Source organism: Tamandua tetradactyla, chromosome 7 (genome assembly GCF_023851605.1).
Source record: "Tamandua tetradactyla isolate mTamTet1 chromosome 7, mTamTet1.pri, whole genome shotgun sequence".
Classification (NCBI taxonomy): domain Eukaryota; kingdom Metazoa; phylum Chordata; class Mammalia; order Pilosa; family Myrmecophagidae; genus Tamandua; species Tamandua tetradactyla.
The window spans coordinates 91,060,703-91,081,694 of NC_135333.1; the positions used below are offsets into that span (position 1 = coordinate 91,060,703).

Consider the following 20,992-nt stretch of genomic DNA (forward strand, 5'->3'; position numbering starts at 1 on the left):
GCAGGCAAGCATTCTTGCATGCAATGCCAGAGGACCCAGGTTCGATTCCTGGTGCCTGCCCACGTAAGGAAAAAAAAGCAATCAGTTTTATTGCTTAGACCTTAAAATCTAGGCAATTAGTTTTGCCAAAAGAATTTTTTTAAACTTTTTTTTGTATAGTATAACAAATTTACAAAGCAAAGGAATAAAAAAGCAATAGTTTTCAAAGCACTCTTCAACAAGTAGTTACAGGACAGATCCCACAACAAGGTGTTACACGTCAGTTCCCAGAGTTTGTCATGGGCTACCATATGATCCTCTCATATTTTTCCTTCTAGCTGTTGCAGAATATAGGAGGCTAGAGGGCTTATATATTTTTTATCATCACATTAAACTTTTTTCTTTTTTTTTTGTGAACAATACATTTATACAAAAAAGCTATCATTTTCCAAGCACAGCACCACAATTAGTTGTAGAACATATTTCAGAATTTGACATGGGTAACAATTTCACAATTTTAGGTTTTTACTTCTAGCTGCCCTAAAATACTGGAGACTAAAAGAGATATAATTTAATGATTCAGCATTCATATTCATTTGTTAAGTCCTATGTTCTATGTATAATTCTATCATCACCTTTGATCTTTCTATACCTCTCTTTGGGGTTGTTTGGGCTATGAAGTTCTAAATTTTTGATATTGGAAGGACTGCCACTAATATGGGGTAGGGAGATGGAACTATTTGATGTTCTGGAGAGGCTGGGCTAGATTTCAGGACTTATCTGGACCAGGGATCCATCTGGAGGTTTAGGTTTCTTGCAAGTTACTCTAGTGCCTAGAACCCTTTTGGAATCTTATATATTGCCCTAATATGTCTGCTCTAAAAACTTATAATCTAGACCCCTGTTTTCTTATAAGCATTTTCTAAAGGTGACTATACCATTGTTGTTTTTTTGCTTCTGACTTTTGTTTGACCAAATGCCCCACATTTTCATTCACATCGTTGCGTGCCTCACAGCATTGTTCCTTTTTGTAGCAGCATGACCTTCATTCATAAGTATACACCATCGTTCACCAATCTATTTCTCTGTCAGTGCATCCTTCAGCCACCTGCATTCATCGGGCATCACGCAGAAGGCCCGAAGTCCACAGCCCATCAACATTCTCAGTTTTAGATAATTTCACTGTTCCCAAGAGACAGAAAACTAATAAACAGACCCACGCCAAATAGGAAATCTAAACATCCTCTTAACTCTTGTCCCTCCCCCCATCATTTACCTCTGTTGTTGCTGTGGTAGTGCTGATGATGGTTTCCCTTCGAACATAGCTCATAGCATGCAACAGCAGTTTTCCCCCTGTACCCCCTCTACCTTAAACACTCTTTATACAAGAATCATATCTTTGAAGTCATTTTACAAGAACTCATTCATATTTCTAGTTTGAGTCAGTGGGAAACATAGGTCTATACAACCCCTTTCAATCTTGTTCATTTTCTGTATGGTAATATTACTTATAGACCCACTAGAGAATCACCTTCACTCCTATCTATTTCCCTTACATTGGAGTTCAACATTCATTAGCTAACGAGATTAGAATCTCTAGCTTCTATGTATCTCGAAGTCCCCTAAATTCTGTATTATAAGCTTCTGATTATACCTTTAAGCTGGTCATAAAAATGGGATCATATAGTATCCATCCTTTTGTGTCTGGCTAACTTCACTTAGCATTATGTCCTCAAGGCTCATCCATCTTGTCATGTGCTTCAGGATGTTGTTTTATCTTACTGCTGCATAATATTCCATCATATGTATATACCACATTTTGTTGATCCACTCATCTGTTGATGGGCATTTGGTTTGTTTTCATCTTTTGGCATTTGTGAATAATGCTGCTGTGAACATTGGTGTGCAAATGTCTGTTTGTGTCACTGCTTTCAGCTCTTCTGGGTATATACCAAGTAGTGCTATTGCTGGATCATAGGGCAACTTGATATTTAGTTTCCTATGGAACCGCCAAACAGTCTTCCAAAGTGGCTGCAGCATTATACATTCCCACCAGCAGTGCACAAGTGTCCCAGTTTCTCCACATCCTCTCCAACATTTATGGTTTCCTGTTTGTCTAATAGCAGCCATTCTTATAGATGTGAGGTGGCATCTCATTGTAGTCTTGATCTGCATTTCCCTTATAGCCACTGAAAATAAGCATCTCTTCATGTGCTTTTGAGCCATCTGAATTTGCTCTTCAGAAAAATGCATATTCATATCTTTAGCCCATTTTATGATTGGATTGTTTGTTCTTTTGTTGTTGCATTGTATGATTTCTTTGTATATACAGGAAATCAAACCTTTGTCTGATATGTGATTTCCAAATATTTTCTCCCATTGAATTGGTTGCCTCTTCATCTTTTTGAAAAAGTCTTTTGAGGTGCAGAAGCATTTGATTTTAAGGAGTTCCCATTTATCTATTTTTTTCTTTTGTTGTTTGTGCTTTGGGTGTAAAGTTTAGGAAGCTACCTCCTATGACTAGGTCTTAAAGATGTTTCCCTACATTTTCTTCTAGAAGCTTTATGGTGCTAGTTCTTATATTTAGGTGTTTGATCCACTTTGAGTTAATTTTTGTGTAGGGTGTAAGATAGAATGCAATATACCAGAAACAGAATGGCTCTTAAAAAGGAGAATTTAATAAGTTGCTAGTCTACAGTTCTAAAGCTGAGAAAGTGTCCCAATTAAAACAAGTTTATAGAAACGTCCAATCAAAGGCATCCATTCAGGGAAAGATACCTTGGTTCAAGTAGGCCGGTGAAGTTCAGGGTTTCTTTCTCGAGAAGGCACATGGCAAACACAGTCAGGGCTTCTCTCTCAGCTGGAAGGGCACATGGCAAACATGGCATCATTTACTAGCTTTCTCTCCTGGCTTCCTATTTCATGAAGTCCCTGGGAGGCGTTTTCCTTCTTCATTTCCAAAGGTTGCTGGCTGGTTCTCTCTACTTCTCATGGCTCTGTCATTCTTCTCTGCTCTTTCTGAATCTCTGGCTTTCCCCAAAATGTTTCCTCTTCTATAGGATTCCAGTAAACTAATCAGGAACCACCCGAATGGGTGGAGACATGCCTACAGCTAATCCAGTTTACCACTCTTGATTAAATCACATCTCCAGGGGGATATGGTCTAATTACAGTTTCAACACAATATTGAATAGGAATTAGAAGAAACAGTTACCTTTACAAAATGGGATTAGGATTAAACATGGCTTTTCTAGGGGACATACATCCTTTCCAACTGGCACATCCTACCCTCTGGACCCTAAAAAAGACATGTTTTCCCCATATGCAAAATATATTTATTCCATAATAATATCAGAAATCCTTAAGTCATTTCAGTAGCAATGCAAATGAAATACAAAGTTAGAAAAAGTACAAACTCCTATCAAAGTTATTTATGGGCATGGTCTGTTTTAAGGAAAAATTATTCTCTGGCTCTGGACCTGTAAATACTCATAACAAGTTATTTGCTGCCAACATATAAAGGAGGAACAGTTATAGGATACATATACGCATTTCCATAGGGAGGAAGGAACACAGGGGTCACCAGACCCACAGAATTTCGAAAACCTGCAGGACAAAGCCCATTAGATTTCAAAGTCTGAGAGTCATTTATCTTCTGGGCTTCTGAAAGCGGCAGTTCCACCCTTTCCAAGGGCCTACACAGAGGCCTGCATCTCTCTGAATGCAACATTGGGGGACACTGGGGAGACTACCTTTTACTCGGCTCCACCCTCTCCAAGCATCAGGGCTGCACCTGGCCTCTCTGCCATCTCCGGGGCACATGCTCAACCTGTCCATGTGGTGGCAGCCAGGCTCTCCCCAAACCCCAAGGAATGTGCTTCACCCTCTCAAAGGCCTGAGAGGGCATGACTCTTGCCCTGCAACGAGGTGGAAGGCCCATCCTCTGCCTCTGGGGCAAACTCACCCTTTCCACATGCTTGGGTGGGTGTGCTCTCCTGACCGAGGCTTCTTGACTTCAGACCTCAGCCTCCATGGTTCTGTCTCTGAGGTTATTTTTTTTCCAGTGTCCCTCTCAGTCTCGACTGGCAGTGTTTCTCTTTATACAGATCCTGCAACACTCTCAATGGCTTTCTATAGAGTAGCCTTGGATCATGCCCATCAGACATAAGGAGTTTCTACAAATCCTTCCTGGATAACCCCATGTCCAATCCTGGCTTTCTCTGAAATGGCTGACTGGTTCCACATTTTGTTAAATCCTCACACAGGGCACTATTCTCTGTGGTCTCCCTTTCTGGAGGCCCAGAATTTTCCACAACTTCAATTTCTGGTTTCTTTGTACCCAAGAGTTCAGTTTTCAGCTTATCTCTTTCCTGTCACATTTCACTATAAGCTGTGAGGAGAAACCAGGCTGTGCATTCCACATTTAATTTGGAGAGCTCTTTTGCTAAATATCCAAGTTCATGGCTTTAAAACTCTGCCTTCCAGTCAAAGCCAACAGTCAATTTTGCCATATTATCTGCTATATTAAAACAAGGTTCACCTTCCTTCCAGTTTGCAATAACACGTGCCTCATTTCTACCTAAAACCTTATCAGAAGTATCTTTAGTGTTCACATTTCTACCAAAAGTCTCTTCAAAGCATTTTAGGCCTTCTCTATCAAGCGCCTCACAACTCTTCCAAATTCTTTCCCTTATCCATTTAAAAAGCCATTCCAACATTATATTTGCAAACTGCAGCAGCACCCCACTCTCTAGTACCAAAATCTGTTCTAGTTTGCTAGCTGCTGGAATGCAATATACCAGAGACAGAATGATGTTTAAAAAGGGGAATTTAATAAATTGCTGCTAGTTCACAGTTCTAAAGCTGAGAAAATGTCCCAATTAAAACAAGTCTACAAAATATCCAATCAAAGGCATCCATCCAGGGAAAGATACCTTTGTTCAAGAAGGCTAATGAAGTTCAGAGTTCCTCTCTCAAGTGAGAGGGCTCGTGGCAAACACAGTCAGGGTTTTTCTCTTGGCTGGAAGGGCACGTGGCAAACACAGCATCATCTCTCCTGGTTTCTTGTTTCATAAAGCTCCCCGGGAGGTGTTTTCCTTCTTCATCTCCAAAGGTCGCTGGCTGATTCTCTCTGCTTCTCATGGCTATGTTGTTCTTCTCTGCTCTTTCTGAATCTCTGGCTTTCCCCAAAATGTTTCCTCTTTTATAGGATTCAGTAAACTACTCAAGACCCACCTGAATGGGAGGAGACATGCCTCCAACTAATCCAGCTTTACAATCACTCTTGATTAAATCACATCTCCAGGAAGATGATCTAATTACAGTTTCAAACACACAATACTGAATAGGGATTAGAAGAAATGGTTGCTGTTACAAAATGGGATTAGGATTAAACATGGCTTTTCTAGGATACATACATCCTTTCAAACTGGAACAGGGATTCTCTTTCATTCTCTTGGCTATTAATATCCCATTCTTCCATACTCAATTATTGAAAATACTGTTTTGTCCCAGTTCAGAGGATTTGGGGGCCTTGTCAAAATCAGATGACCATAGATTTGGTAGTCTATTTCTGCACTCTCAATTCAACTCCATTGGTCAGTGCTTTTGTCTATGTGCCAGTACCATGCCGTCTTGACCACTGTGGCTTTATAAACGGTTTTAAAGTCAGGGAGTGTTAATTCTCCCACTTCGTTCTTCTTTTTTAGGATGCTTTTAGCTATTCAGGGTCTCTTTCCCTTCCAGATGAATTTGGTAGTTAGCTTTTCCAAATCGTCAAAGTAGGTTGTTGGAATTTTGATTGGTACTGTGTTGAATCTGTAGATCAATTTGGGGAGACTTGACATCTTAACTATATTTAGCCTTCCTATCCATGAGCAGGGAATGTCTTTCTGCCTATTTAGATCTCCTTTGACTTCTTTTAGCAATGTTATATAGTTTTCTGTGTACAAGTTCCTTTTGACCCTAGTTAAGTTCATTCCTAGGTATTTGATCCTTTTAGTTGCTATTTTGAGTAGAATTTTTCCTTAACTAACTCCTCAGCTAGTTCATTGCTTGTGTTTTATACCCATAAATTTTATATCTTGCCACCTGGCTGAATTTGTTTATTAGCTCAAGTAACTTTGCTGTAGATTTCTCAGGATCTTCCAAGTATAGTATCATATTATCTGCAAATAATGAGAGCTTTACTTCTTCCTTTCCAATTTAGATGCCTTTTATTTCTTTGTCCTGCCTGATTGCGCTAGCTAGAACTTCTAGCCCAACGTTGAATAGTAGTGGTGACAGTGGGCATCCTTGTCATGTACCTGATCTTAGAGGGAAAGCTTTCAGTCTCTCTCCATTGAATATGATGCTGGCTATCGATTTTTCATATATTCCCTTTATCATATTGAGGTAGTTAACTTTGATTCTTATCTTTTGGTGTTTTTAACAGAAAAGGATGCTGAATTTTGTCGAATGCGTTTTCAGCATCAATCGAGGTGATCATGTGATTTTTCCCTTTTGATTTATTAATGTGCTATACTACATTAATTGATTTTCTTGTGCTGAACCATCCTTGCATTCCTGGTATAAATCCCACTTGGTCATGGTGTATAATTCCTTTAATGTGTTGTCAGATTTGATTTGTTAATATTTTATTGAGAATTTTTGCATCTATGTTCATTAGGGAGATTGGCCTGTAGTTTTCCTTTCTTATAGATTCTTTACCTGGTTTTGATATTAAAATGATATTACCCTCATAAAATGAATAGGTAGCATTCCTTTTTCCTCAGTTTTTTTGAAAAGTCTGAGCAGGATTAGTGTTAGTTCTTTCTGGAATGTTTGTTAAATTCCCCTGTGAAGCCATCTGGCCCTGGGCTTTTCATTGTAGGAAGATTTTTGATGACTGATTGAATCTCTATACTTGTGATTTGTTTGTGATTTCTTCCTGAGGCAGTGTAGCTTGTTTGTATGTCTCCAGGAATTTGTCCATTTCATCTAAGTTGTCTAATTTGCTGGTATATAGTTATTCATAGTATCTTCTTATGACTTCTTTTATTTCTTCAGGGTCTGTGGTCATGCACCCCTTCTCATTTCTGATTTTGTTTATTTGTATCCTTTCTCTTTTTTCCTTCATCAGTCTTGCTAGTGACCCATCAATTTTATTGATTTTCTCAAAGAACCAACTTTTGGTTTTATTGATTCTTCCTATTGTTCTTTTGTTCTCCCATTCATTTATCTCTGCTTTAATCTTTGTCATTTCTCTTCTATTTGCTTTGGGATTAGTTTGCTGTTATTTCTCAAATTCCTCCAGGTTTGCTGTTCAGTCCTCTATTTTTGCTTTCTTGTTTTTTAATCTAGGCATTTAAGGCAATAAATTTTCCTCTCAGCACAGCCTGTGTCACATCCATTCTGATAAGTTGTATTCTCATTTTCTTTCATCTCCAGATAGCTACTCATTTCTCTAGCAATTTCTTCTTTGACCCACTGGCTGTTTAATAGTGTGTTATTTAATCTCCATATATTTGTGAATGTTCTCATTCTTTGGTGGTTCTTGAGATCCAGCTTCATCCCATTGTGATCAGAAAAAGTGCTTTGAATAATTTCAATATTTTAAAATTCTTAAAGACCTGTTTTGTGCCCCCAGAATATGATCAATCCTGGAGAATGTTCCATGAACACTGGAGAAGAATGTATAACCTTGTGCTTTGGGGTGCAGTGACCTATGTATCCTGTTAGGTCTAATTCATTTATCAAGTTATTTAACTTCTCTTTTTCCTTGTTGATCTTCTGTTTGATTGGTCTATCTATAGAGGAGAGTGGTGTACTGAAGTTTCCTACTATTATTGTTGAAACACCTATCCCTCCCTTCAGTTTTGCCAATGTCTGTCTCATGTACTTTGGAGCTCCTTGATTGGGAGCATAAATATTTATGATTGTTATATCTTCTTGGTGAATTGACCCTTAAATTAGTATATAGTGTCCTTCTTTGTCTCTTATGATGTCTTTACTTTTAAAGTCTATTTTGAGCAATATTAGTATAGTTACTCCTGCTTTCTTTTGGTTACAACTTGTGTGGAAAATCTTTTTCCATCCTTTCACTTTCAATATGTTTGTATCCTTGTGTCTAAGATGAGTGTGTTGTACGCAGCATATAGCTGGATTCTGTTTCTTAATCCATTCTGACAATCTGTATCTTTTAATTGGTAAATTGAGTCTGTTAACATTCAAAGTTATTATTGAAAAGGTGTTTCTTGATTTCACCAGCTCATCTTTTTAATTTTATTTGTCAGATCTATATATTCTTTTCCCTCTTTCTTTCTTTATGCTTTAAATTACCCTTAGTGGTACTCTTCAATTCTGTGCCCTCCTCCAGACCTCCCTCTCCTGTCTTTTTTTTCAGCCAGCAGAACTCCTTTTAGCATTTCTTTCTTGTAGGGCTGGTCTCTTGTTGACAAATTCTTTCAGGACTTCTTGTGAAAACTTTAATCTCTCCCTCAGTTTTGAAGGACAGTTTGGCTAGATGCAGAATTCTTGGCTAGAAGTCTTTCTCTTCCTGGATCTTGAATATATCATACCACTGCCTTCTCGCCTCCAGGGTGCTAGTTCAGTAGTTTGAACTCAGTCTTATTTGATTTCCCTTGTGTGTAGTAGATTGTTTTTCTCTTGCCACTTTCAGGATTTTCTGCTTCTCTTCAATATTTGACAGACTGATTAGTATGTGCCTTGGGGAAGGCCTACTTGGATTTATTCTGTTTGGAATTCTTTGGGCTTATTTGACTTGCATATTTATGTCCTTTATGAGAATTGGGAAGTTTTCCCTCATTATATCCTCAACAACTCTTCCTAGCCCTTTATTCCTCTCTTCTCCTGGGATACCTATGATTCTTATATTTGCATGCTTTGTTTTGTCTATCATTTCCCTAAGTTCCCATTCATTTTTTTCCATCTTTTTTGCCATTTGCTGTTTTGAGTCTTCGAAGTCAATTATCTTGTCCTCTATATCACTTATTCTTTCTTCTGTCTCTTCAAATCTGGTGTTGTGTCCCTCTAGTATGTTTTTTATTTGGCCAACAGTCTCTGTGATTTCTGCTATTTTTCTTTTTTTTTTTATTAATTAAAAAAAATTAACAAACAAAACATTTGGAAATCATTCCATTCTACATATATAATCAGTAATTCTTAATGTCATCACATACTTGCATATTCATCATTTCTTAGTACATTTGAATCGATTTAGAAAAAGAAATAAAAAGACAACAGAAAAAGAAATAAAATGATAATAGAGAAAAAAAAAACTACACGTACCATACCCCTTACCCCTCGCTTTCATTTGCCACTATTTCAAACTGAATTTATTTTAACATTTGTTCGCCCTATTATTTATTTTTATTCCATATGTTCTACTCTTCTGTTGATATAGTAGCTAAAAGGAGCATCAGACATAAGGTTTTCACATTCACAGAGTCTCATTGTGAAAGCTATATCATTGTTCAATAGTCATCAAGAAACATGGCTACTGGAACACAGCACTACATTTTCAGGCAATTCCCTCCACCCTCTCCACTACATATTGAACAACAAGGTGATATCTACTTAAAGCGTTAAGAATAACTTCCAGGATAACCTCTCGACTCTGTTTGGAATCTCTCAGTCATTGACATTTTGCCTCATTTTACTCTTCCCCCTTTTGGTCGAGAAGGTTCTCTCAGTCTCTTGATGTTAATTATCAGCTCATTCTAGGGTTTTTCTCAGTCCTTTGATGCTGAGCCTAAGCTCATTCCAGGATCTCTGTCCCACGTTGCCAAGAAGGTCCACACCCCTGGGAGTCATGTCCCATGCAGAGAGGGGGAGGGTGGTGAGACTGCTCATCATATTGGCTGGAGAGAGAGGCCACATCTGAGCAACAAAAGAGGCTCTCTTGGAGGTGACTCTTAGGCCTAAATTTTAAGTAGACTTGACCTATCCTTTGTGGGGTTAAGTTTCATGTGAACAAACCCCAAGACTGGGGGCTCAGCCTATAGCTTTGGTTGTCCACACTTCTTGTGAGAATATCAAGAATTCAACTTGGGGAAGCTGAATTTCTCCCCACTCTCAGATTCCCCGAAGGGGGATGCAAATACTTTTCCAGTCACTGATCAAATCATTCTGGGATTCATCAGGGGTTCACTCTGGACAAACCAACAAAATCTCATGTGCTATCTGAGATTCCAAGTACTTATGACATTTAATCAAACTATCTACATGAGTTATATTAGGAAATGCTCTAGTCAAAATCTCAATTTTGTAACAAATGAACATTTTTTGCTTTAGTTTCACACATAATGTGACATTTTGAAGTATTAGTTATCATCTATTTTCAGCACCCTGCAATAATGACAATCCTTTGTTCTTCCTCATGCAAAAGCATTTTAAAAATTTGTACATTGTACATTTCACTATTATTATACACTCTAGGCATTCCTAGATTATACCATCTCGATCTTTAACATCTATCTTTCTTTCTGATTTCATTTATGTCCCCAGCCCTCCTCCCTCTATCATTCTCACATGCAGCTTCATTCAGGGTTTTAACATAATTACATTACAATTAGGTAGTATTGTGCTGTCCATTTCTGAGTTTTTGTATCCAGTCCTGTTGCACATTCTGTATCCCTTCAGCTCCAATTATCCAATATCTTACCCTATTTCTATCTCCTGATGGTCTCTGTTACCAATGACATATTCCAAGTTTATTCTCGAATGTCGGTTCACATCAGTGGGACCATACAGTATTTGTCCTTTAGTTTTTGGCTAGTCTCACTCAGCATAATGTTCTCTAGGTCCATCCATGTTGGTACATACTTCATAAGTTTATTCTGTCTTAAAGCTGCATAATATTCAATCGTATGTATATACCACAGCTTGTTTAGCCACTCGTTTGTTGATGGACCTTTTGGCTGTTTCCATCTCCTTGCAATTGTAAATAATGCTGCTGTAAACATTGGTGTGCAAATGTCCGTTTGTGTCTTTGCCCTTAAGTCCTCTGAGTAGATACCTAGCAATGGTATTGCAGGGTCATATGGCAATTCTATATTCAGCTTTTTGAGGAACCGCCAAACTGCCTTCCACATTGGTTGCACCATTTGACATTCCCACCAACAGTGAATAACTGTGCCTCTTTCTCCACATCCTCTCCAGCACTTGTCATTTTCTGTTTTGTTGATAATGGCCATTCTGGTGGGTGTGAGATGATATCTCATTGTGGTTTTGATTTGCATTTCTCTAATGGCCAGGGACGTTGAGCATCTCTTCGTGTGCCTTTTGGCCATTTGTATTTCCTCTTCTGAGAAGTGTCTGTTCATGTCTTTTTCCCATTTTGTAATTGGATTGGCTGTCTTTTTGTTGTTGAGTTGAACAATCTCTTTATAAATTCTGGATACTAGACCTTTATCTGATATGTCATTTCCAAATATTGTCTCCCATTGTGTAGGCTGTCTTTTTACTTTCTTGATGAAGTTCTTTGATGCACAAAAGTGTTTAATTTTGAGGAGTTCCTATTTATTTATTTCTTTCTTCAGTGCTCTTGCTTTAGGTTTAAGGTCCATAAAACCGCCTCCAATTGTAAGATTCATAAGATATCTCCCTACATTTTCCTCTAACTGTTTTATGGTCTTAGACCTAATGTTTAGATCTTTGATCCATTTTGAGTTAACTTTTTTATAGGGTGTGAGATACGGGTCCTCTTTCATTCTTTTGCATATGGATATCCAGTTCTCTAGGCACCATTTATTGAAGAGACTGTTCTGTCCTAGGTGAATTGGCTTGACTACCTTATCAAAGATCAAATGTCCATAGATGAGAGGGTCTATATCTGAGCACTCTATTCGATTCCATTGGTCGATATATCTATCTTTATGCCAATACCATGCTGTTTTGACCACTGTGGCTTCATAATATGCCTTAAAGTCAGGTAGCGTGAGACCTCCAGCTTTGTTTTTATTCCTCAAGATACTTTTAGCAATTCAGGGCACCCTGCCCTTCCAGATAAATTTGCTTATTGGTTTTTCTATTTCTGAAAAATAAGTTGTTGGGATTTTGATTGGTATTGCGTTGAATCTGTACCTCAATTTAGGTAGAATTGACATCTTAACTATATTTAGTCTTCCAGTCCATGAACATGGTGTGCCCCTCCATCTGTTTAGGTCTCCTGTGATTTCTTTTAACAGTTTTTTGTAGTTTTCTTTGTATAGGTCTTTTGTCTCTTTAGTTAAATTAATTCCTAAGTATTTTATTCTTTTAGTTGCAAGTGTAAATGGAATTCGTTTCTGGATTTCCTCCTCAACTTGTTCATTGCTAGTGTATAGAAACACTACAGATTTTTGAATGTTGATCTTGTAACCTGCTATTTTGCTGTACTCGTTTATTAGCTCTAGTAGTTTTGCTGTGGATTTTTCAGGGTTTTCGACGTATAGTATCATATCATCTGCAAACAGTGAGAGTTTTACTTCTTCCTTTCCAATTTTGATGCCTTGTATTTCTTTTCCTTGTCTAATTGCTCTGGCTAGAACTTCCAACACGATGTTGAATAACAGTGGTGATAATGGACATCCTTGTCTTGTTCCTGATCTTAGGGGGAAAGTTTTCAGTTTTTCCCCATTGAGGATGATATTAGCTGTGGGTTTTTCATATATTCCCTTTATCATTTTAAGGACGTTCCCTTGTATTCCTATCCTTTGAAGTGTTTTCAACAGGAAAGGATGTTGAATCTTGTCAAATGCCTTCTCTGCATCAATTGAGATGATTGTGTGATTTTTCTGCTTTGATTTGTTGATATGGTGCATTACATTAATTGATTTTCTTATGTTGAACCATCCTTGCATACCTGGGATGAATCCTACTTGGTCATGATGTATAATTCTTTTAATGTGTTGCTGGATTTGATTTGCTAGAATTTTGTTGAGGATTTTTGCATCTATATTCATTAGAGAGACTGGTCAGTAGTTTTTTTTTTTTGTAATATCTTTGCCTGGTTTTGGTATGAGGGTAATGTTGGCTTCATAGAATGAATTAGGTAGCTTTCCCTCCACTTCAATTTTTTTGAAGAGTTTGAGCAGGGTTGGTACTAATTCTTTCTGGAATGTTTGGTAGAATTCACATGTGAAGCGGTCTGGTCCTGGACTTTTCTTTTTAGGAAGCTTTTGAATGACTGATTCATTTCTTTACTTGTGATTGGTTTGTTGAGGTCATCTATTTCTTCTTGAGTCAAAGTTGGTTGTTCATGCCTTTCTAGGAAGTTGTCCATTTCATCTACATTGTTGTATTTATTAGCATAAAGTTGTTCATAGTATCCTGTTATTACCTCCTTTATTTCTGTGAGGTCAGTGATTATGTCTCCTCTTCCATTTCTGATCTTATTTATTTGTGTCCTCTCTCTTCTTCTTTTTCTCAGTCTTGCTAAGGGCCCATCAATCTTATTGATTTTCTCATAGAACCAGCTTCTGGTCTTATTGATTTTCTCTATTGTTTTCATGTTCTCAATTTCATTTATTTCTGCTCTAATCTTTGTTATTTCTTTCCTTTTGCTTCCTTTGGGGTTAGTTTGCTGGTCTTTCTCCAGTTCTTCCAAGTGGACAGTTAATTCTCGAATTTTTGCCCTTTCTTCTTTTTTGATATAGGCATTTAGGGCAATAATTTCCCTCTTATCACTGCCTTTGCTGCGTCCCATAGGTTTTGATATGTTGTGTTTTCATTTTCATTCTCCTCGAGATATGTACTAATTTCTCTTGTAATTTGTTCCTTGACCCACTGGTTGTTTAAGAGTGTGTTGTTGAGCCTCCACGTATTTGTGAATTTTCTAGCACTCTGCCTATTACTGATTTCCAACTTCATTCCTTTATGATCTGAGAAAGTGTTGTGTATGATTTCAATCTTTTAAAATTTGTTGAGACTTTCTTTGTGACCCAGCATAGGGTCTATCTTTGAGAATGATCCATAAGCACTTGAGAAAAAGGTGTATCCTGCTGTTGTGGGGTGTAATGTTCTATAAATGTCTGTTAAGTCTAGTTCATTTATTGTAGTATTCAAATTCTCTGTTTCTTTATTGATTTTCTGTCTAGATGTTCTGTCCATTGATGAGAGTGGGGAATTGAAATCTCCAACTATTATGGTAGATGTGTCTATTTCCATATTCAGTATTTGCAGTGTATGCCTCACGTATTTTGGGGCATTCTGGTTCGGTGCATAAATATTTATGATTGTTATGTCTTCTTGTTGAATTGTTCCTTTTATTAGTAGATAGTATCCTTCTTTGTCTCTTTTAACTGTTTTACATTTGAAGTCTAATTTGTTGGACATTAGTATAGCTACTCCTGCTCTTTTCTGGTTGTTATTTGCATGAAATATCTTTTCCCAACCTTTCACTTTCAACCTATGTTTATCTTTGGGTTTAAGATGTGTTTCCTGTAGACAACATATAGAAGGATCCTGTTTTTAAATCTATTCTGCCTGTCTATGTCTTTTATTGGGGAGTTCAGTCCATTAACATTTAGTGTTATTACTGTTTGGGTAGTACTTTCCTCTACCATTTTGCCTTTTGTATTTTATATATCATATCTAATTTTCCTTCCTTTTACACTCTTCTCCACACCTCTCTCTTCTGTCTTTTTGTATCTGTCTCTAGTGCTCCCTTTAGTATTTCTTGCAGAGCTGGTCTCTTGGTCACAAATTCTCTCAGTGACTTTTTGTCTGAAAATCTTTTAATTTCTCCCTCATTTTTGAAGGACAATTTTGCTGGATATAGAATTCTTGGTTGGCAGTTTTTCTCTTTTAGTAATTTAAATATATCATCCCACTGTCTTCTTGCCTCCATGGTTTCTGCTGAGAAATCGACACATAGTCTTATTGGGTTTCCCTTGTATGTCATGGATTGCTTTTCTCTTGCTGCTTTCAAGATCCTCTCTTTCTCTTTGACCTCTGACATTCTGACTAATAAGTGTCTTGGAGACATCTATTTGGATCTATTCTCTTTGGGGTGTGCTGCACCTCTTGGATCTGTAATTTTAGGTCTTTCATAAGAGTTGGGAAATTTTCAGTGATAATTTCTTCCATTAGTTTTTCTCCTCCTTTTCCCTTCTCTTCTCCTTCCGGACACCCACAACATGTATGTTTGTGTGCTTCATATTATCATTCAATTCCCTGAGCCTCTGCTCATATTTTTCCATTCTTTTCCCTATAGTTTCTGTTTCTTTTTGGAATTCAGATGTTCCATCCTCCAGTTCATTAATTCTAACCTCTGTTTCTTGAAATCTAGCATTGTAGGTTTCCATTGTTTTTTTCATCTCTTCTACTGTATCTTTCATTCCCATAAGTTCTGAGATTTGTTTTTTCAGACTTCCCATTTCTTCTTTTTGTTCATTCCTTGCCTTCTTCATGTCTTTCCTCAATTGATTGATTTGGTTTTTGAAAAGGCTTTCCATTTCTGTTCGTATATTCAGAATTAGTTGTCTCAGCTCCTGTATCTCATTTGAACTATTGGTTTGTTCCTCTGACTGGGCCATATCTTCAGTTTTCCTGGTGTGATTTGTTATTTTTTGCTGGCGTCTGGACATTTAATTACCTTAATTAGTTTATTCTGGAGATTGCTTTCACTTATCTTACCTAGGTTTTTCTTGCTAGATGAGTTTTTTGTCTATCTGTTCATTGACCTTCACTTCAGCCTTTTCTGGGCCTCTAGCTTAATTTTGTTTAACAGAGGGTAATTTTTCAGTTCTTGTTTTCTTGTTCCTTGTCCTGCTTGTAATGTGCCTTTTTCCTCCCCACCCTTAGGAGGTTCTACATAGGTATTACAGACTCCAGCTGGCTTTTCCTGGACTAAGCTGGCCTCCTTTCTGGGGGAACAAATCACCTGCGTCAGTTTTCCCTGAGTGTGAGACCCAACAGGTTGAAAGACTTTCCTGTGAAGTCTCTGGGCTCTGTTTTTCTTATCTTGCCCGGTATGTGGCGCTTGTCTGTTTGCGGGTCCCACCAGCAAAAGATGTTGTGGCTGCTTTAACTTTGGAAGGCTCTCCCTACTGGGGGCGTGGTGGAGACAGAGGAAAGGTTGTAGGCTGGTTTTAATGGCTTCAAATTGCGAAGCCCTGGGGTCTGAATTCCTTGAGAGAGGGATTCCACCTGAGTTGTGTTTCACCCCTCCCACGGGGAAGGTTCAGGTGGGAGACAGCCCTGAAAGCAGCCTTTTTCTGCATTTGGAGCAGTTGCAGCGTGTGTAATCCCGCTGCTGAATCCAGAGGCAGCCAAGCCTCTGTAGACAACCTCAGAAGGCTCTGTTTCATCCCCTTTCCTCTTTTTTGGTTAGCCCAGTAGGCAACCTCCACCTTGACCAGTTTTGCCTGAGCTGGGGGCCTATTTTTAGTAGTTAGAATTTGTTTATTAATGCCACTATTGGTGTTTGGTTGGACTCAGTCCCTGCTACTGTTAGAGATGGTTTCCTTTCCCTCCGGGAAGCCGCCTATGGGAGAGTGGCGCCAGCTGCCGGCCCCCATGACTTGGGGAACTGTGCATGGCTTGGGGATCTCACTGTTTCGGAGACTCGCAGCCAGTCCAGCTAGTCCAGACTGGGGTACCCTGTGTGTTCGGTCACTGTCGTGGCTCCGGAAGCTGTTCTGTACTGTTTCTGGTTATTTAGTAGTTGCTCTGGAGGACGAACTGGCCCTCAAATAGATAGAAAGCCTGCTGGTCCAGCCTCAGGCAGGGGGCCAGCCTGCAACGGGTGAGTCACTGAAGCCGGAGATGAAATGCAGACCCCAGGCGGGGAGGCAAAGTCCAGCTCCTAACCTTGGGGAGCTGAGTGACTCAAGTGTTCGGCGCCCGCCTCTCCGCGCTGCATGCCCCTCTTCCTCCCCATCCCCGGAGGTACCAGAGCAGAGCGCAGGGGGACAATCTCCTGCCTCCGCTAACTCTCTGCTATTTTTCTATTTATTCTTTCAAATTCTTCTTTGTGCTGTTCTACTGTCTTCTTAATCTCCTTTATGTCATTTGCTATCCCACTTATTTTATCAAGTAGAGTTGTATGAACATCTTTGATTAATTGTTCTAACATCTGTGTTTCCTCTGGTGTTTTAATTTGGTCATTAGGCAGGGCTATATCTGTCTGCATTGTGATATGCTTCATGATCTTCTGCTGTCTCCGTGGCATATAAATATCTGGATTGATTTACTTTGGAAGTTGATTTCTTTCAGTAGTCTAAGGCCTTGTGTTTGTGGGATGGTTGTACAGCAGGGAGCAGGGCAAAGCATGGAGCACTCAGTATGGTGATTTGTTTCAGGGCAGGTAATGGGCACAGTTGGGGCTATCACATTGATGCTTGTGAATGTGGGTGGTCCAGCAGCCAGGGAGGATGTAGCTGTGTGGGTGCACTGGTCTGGGGGGGCATAACCCTGGTGTATGCTTGTCTAAGGCATGGGGCCCTTTGTGTGCATGCATAGAGCTGTGGCAGCAGGTCAGCATTATGCTTTCATGGATTGGGGGCAGATGTGACCCGACTGTGTGGGTCGTTTGCCAAAAGAATTTTAATAGGCTTCCTTCAGGGGATCTCATGGGAAATGGCTTTACCTTAAATTCTGGAATATCTTTTATTGTTTCCTTGTCTGGATGAAGGAGTGACATTTTGGTCCATGGGACAGATCTGTCTCTGGTTTATTGTCTCACAGGAAATATAATTTTCATGCAAGAATCTCTGGCTGCAAGTAGTTGTTCAGTAAGTATTTGTTGAATGAATAAATGAATACACTGAGGTAATAGTTTTCCAAAATGAAATGCATATCAGCCAGTCCCTCCTTGACTCCCTTTCTCTTCCCTGGGCTTCCAAAATATTTATGAATACCTACATTATAGTATCTGTTATTCTGTGATAACTTCTTACTTTCTCTCCTATTTTATTGTAAGTTATCTGAGGGTATTTTGCTTCCCTGAAATATGAATGTTAGATTACTCAACAATGTTTTCTGAGACCATGAATGAATTTTAAACACTAGTTTGTGCCTAGAATTATGTAAAACATGTCAGCTACAAAAATCTTTATAAAAAATATCCCAAATATGGGAGATTTCTCCATGAAAGAGATTCTTTTCCTCACAAGTAACTATATATTTGCATTGTTTATTTGTACCCTACTTATTTCTCAAAAGGAGCTGAAACCAGTTAAAATTAAAAGAGAGATAAGAGGATAAAATTTAAGGAATGAAAAAAGGTGGTAGAGCAAGGAGTAGAAAGTTAGATGAGAAAAGAGAGAGCCTACCTCCTGTGTGAATCAAGCTTGGTTTTAAGCTTCCTGGCAATTCAGCAAAGAGAGAATCATAACAAAACAATGAAGACTCTCAGTATGGAATTAGAGGAAACAGTCTCCCTTGTTAATCAAGAAAGAAATAATGAGCCTCTGCCTTTCAGCCCTGTCTCTACCTGTGCCAGCCTCAGTGGCTCGGTCCCTTGGGCTCCTCAAGTGCAGGCTTGGTCTTTGATCAGTACCAAGAAATGATCCTTATTCACAGAGCAATAAGGATCTTGGATTGGGAATTCTTAAATAACCTCAAACTACACTACAGTACCTACCACTGTTCAAAATTTAGCTTCCCTCTCGCCCCCTACCCCCTTACCACCCAGTGCTTGTCTAGGCATTGAACTTTACTCCTAATAATATCCCTCTTAGGTAAGTATAGTGTTATGCTTTTTGTTCTTCTGACCAAGATGTGAAGCCCCAGTGCCAAGCACAGGTCTTCTGAGCTCAGCTTCCATCCACTGTGGTGCCTACATTCAGTACCTTAACTGAATGGGACCCTTCTCAGTGGTGTAACTGGACTACTGCCTTGCTCCCTCTTTCTAAGTTTCCACTTTGGCACCCAGTCTACACTTCCAAATCTATCCTAAGGCCAGGCCCATTCTTGCTTTTGCTCTTTCCTACTCTGAGTTTACAGTTCTGTTCCTGAATTCTAGCTGCTGGTGGACCCTATTACCTTTGGGCTGATATCTAGCATTGTTTTCAACTCAGTATTTTTCTTCACTGTGACTTATCGTTTGCTGGATATGTTTCTGTTCTTGGCCCCTTATGGTGACCATTTGCCTTTACACATCCAGTCCTGCTCAAGATTATCCTCTATCAGATGCTAGTCTTGCCCTGTCTTTCTTGTCTTGCCTTGAAGAAACTGCCATGGTTCATCTACAGGTTACAGAAAAATGACACAAGCATTTCTGAACCTTTCTTGTCCTGGTATAATGTCAAATTGAATCCTGGTGACACAATCTGGGTTCTCCAGGAAGCAGACTCTGAGACAGACTATAGTGTTGAGGGGGTTTATTGGGGGATGCCCTTGGGATCAACACTTATGGATAGGAGGGGATGGAAACATGATTGACAGCAGGAGAAGTCCAACTGTGATGCAGGCCTGACAGCCTCAGCTGACTCCTTTGTGGAGCTCTGGAGTTAAAGTGGCCTATCAAGAACAGTCTCTCTTTTGGGCCAAAATAGCTGAGACTTTATGTCCCTACCTCAATTCGTTTTGGGCTGCCTATAAAAGTGTCTGACATTGGGCTAGGCTGATATATGGAGCTGGGGCAATCCCCAAAAGTGTGTCAGTTGAAGGTTGTCTGCTCACAGCACTCCCAGCAGCAGTGGGGCAACAAGGCCTTCCTTGAAGGAGCATCAGGTCAAAGCATCTATGTGTCTATCATGCTCTGGAAGCAACTGTGAAAATTTGTAGCGATTGGGCTTGATTCAGTGATGGAGTTTAGACAAATTGACCAGAGAAATGTCCTTCAGTTGTCTAGACCATAGATAAACTCAGAAAAGCTCATGCCTGGGCCTGAAAAAGGAAAACATTCATTGGTTTTGCTGTGGAGCACCAAAATGGAGGCATTCTTCACGAAGAATACAAAGGAGCTTCATATGCGTAAATATCAGGTATGTAGGCAAAGGAGTTACAGTTAGAAAAATCAGTTTGTATTTTTGCCCAGGTTTGGGAACATTCAGCTTTTTCAGGGATTACTTATATTTGAGGACAAGATGGCTTTTTTCCTTCTTTTTGGTGGTGATTGTTGTTTTTAAATCAAGAAGTGGTCTATCTACATTTGAATAAGTACTTCATTAAGCCCCAGAGTGCTAGACTGTCCAACAAAAAAATCTGGAGGTTGGCCAGAAAAATTGTGAGGCAGGAGTTATTTATCATTTCTTTCTCTCTCACACAAACTAGCCTAAAATGGCTCATGTGGAATTTTGCATCTCGATGGATTTGCCAGGATGATTTAGTGGCAAAATGTTCCCTTAAGTAAGTTGATCTGTTACATGGAATTTTTAGTATTATTTATCTTAAAGCTGAGACATGCCTGGCAACAATGATGATCTGGATACAGAGAAAGTAGATCCTGTCAAAATTTTAAAATCCTCCCTTCATTTTACTCCCCATAGATTTAACTATGGAGAGTAAATAGATTTAAAGGTAAAAAATACACCCATACACACATGCACATATTCACTCATTTGAGACAATATTAACATGTACTATTCTGTAACTTGCTTCACTCAGTTGATACATACCTTGGAAACCTTTGCATATCTGGATATATATATATATTCAAAATTTTAAAGGGTGGAAATATTTCATCATGTGATTGTAACATAACGTATTCAGTCTATTGCTGTCGAACATTTATATGGTTTTGAATTTTTATTTAACATACCATTTCCCATGAACATCCCTGCTAAATTTTTGAGCCTTTGTATGACAGCCGCATTAGGGTAAATTCCTAAAAATGGGAGGGCTGACTTACTGGGTATATGTATGTACAATTTGATTTATATTGTCAATCCACCTTCCAAAATTCTACCAATTTAAACTCTGAGAATATCTCTTTTTCTAAACTGTTACTTACACTAGGTATCATCAAGTTTTTAATCTTTGCCAACTTGTTGGATGAAATATAGTATTCATCAAATTTTTTTTGTATTTATATAGTTATGGTTATGGCTGGTCACTTTTAGTGGTATTTTTATTTCTTTAGTGA

The 20,992-nt window shown here is 38.8% G+C and overlaps 1 long non-coding RNA gene across 3 annotated transcripts in view; it reads right to left on the reverse strand.

Moving 5' to 3' along the window:
• Window positions 1-20,992, reverse strand: part of LOC143691625 (uncharacterized) — a 141,046-nt gene that overhangs the window by 110,452 nt on the left and 9,602 nt on the right. Inside the window, exon 3 of one of the 3 annotated variants that reach the window (XR_013179616.1) lies at window positions 18,006-19,794. The exons of the other annotated variants lie outside the window; for them this stretch is intronic. This is a non-coding gene — a long non-coding RNA (uncharacterized LOC143691625). Of the gene's footprint in view, window positions 1-18,005; window positions 19,795-20,992 lie in introns of those variants that run through there. 3 annotated transcript variants of the gene reach the window in all.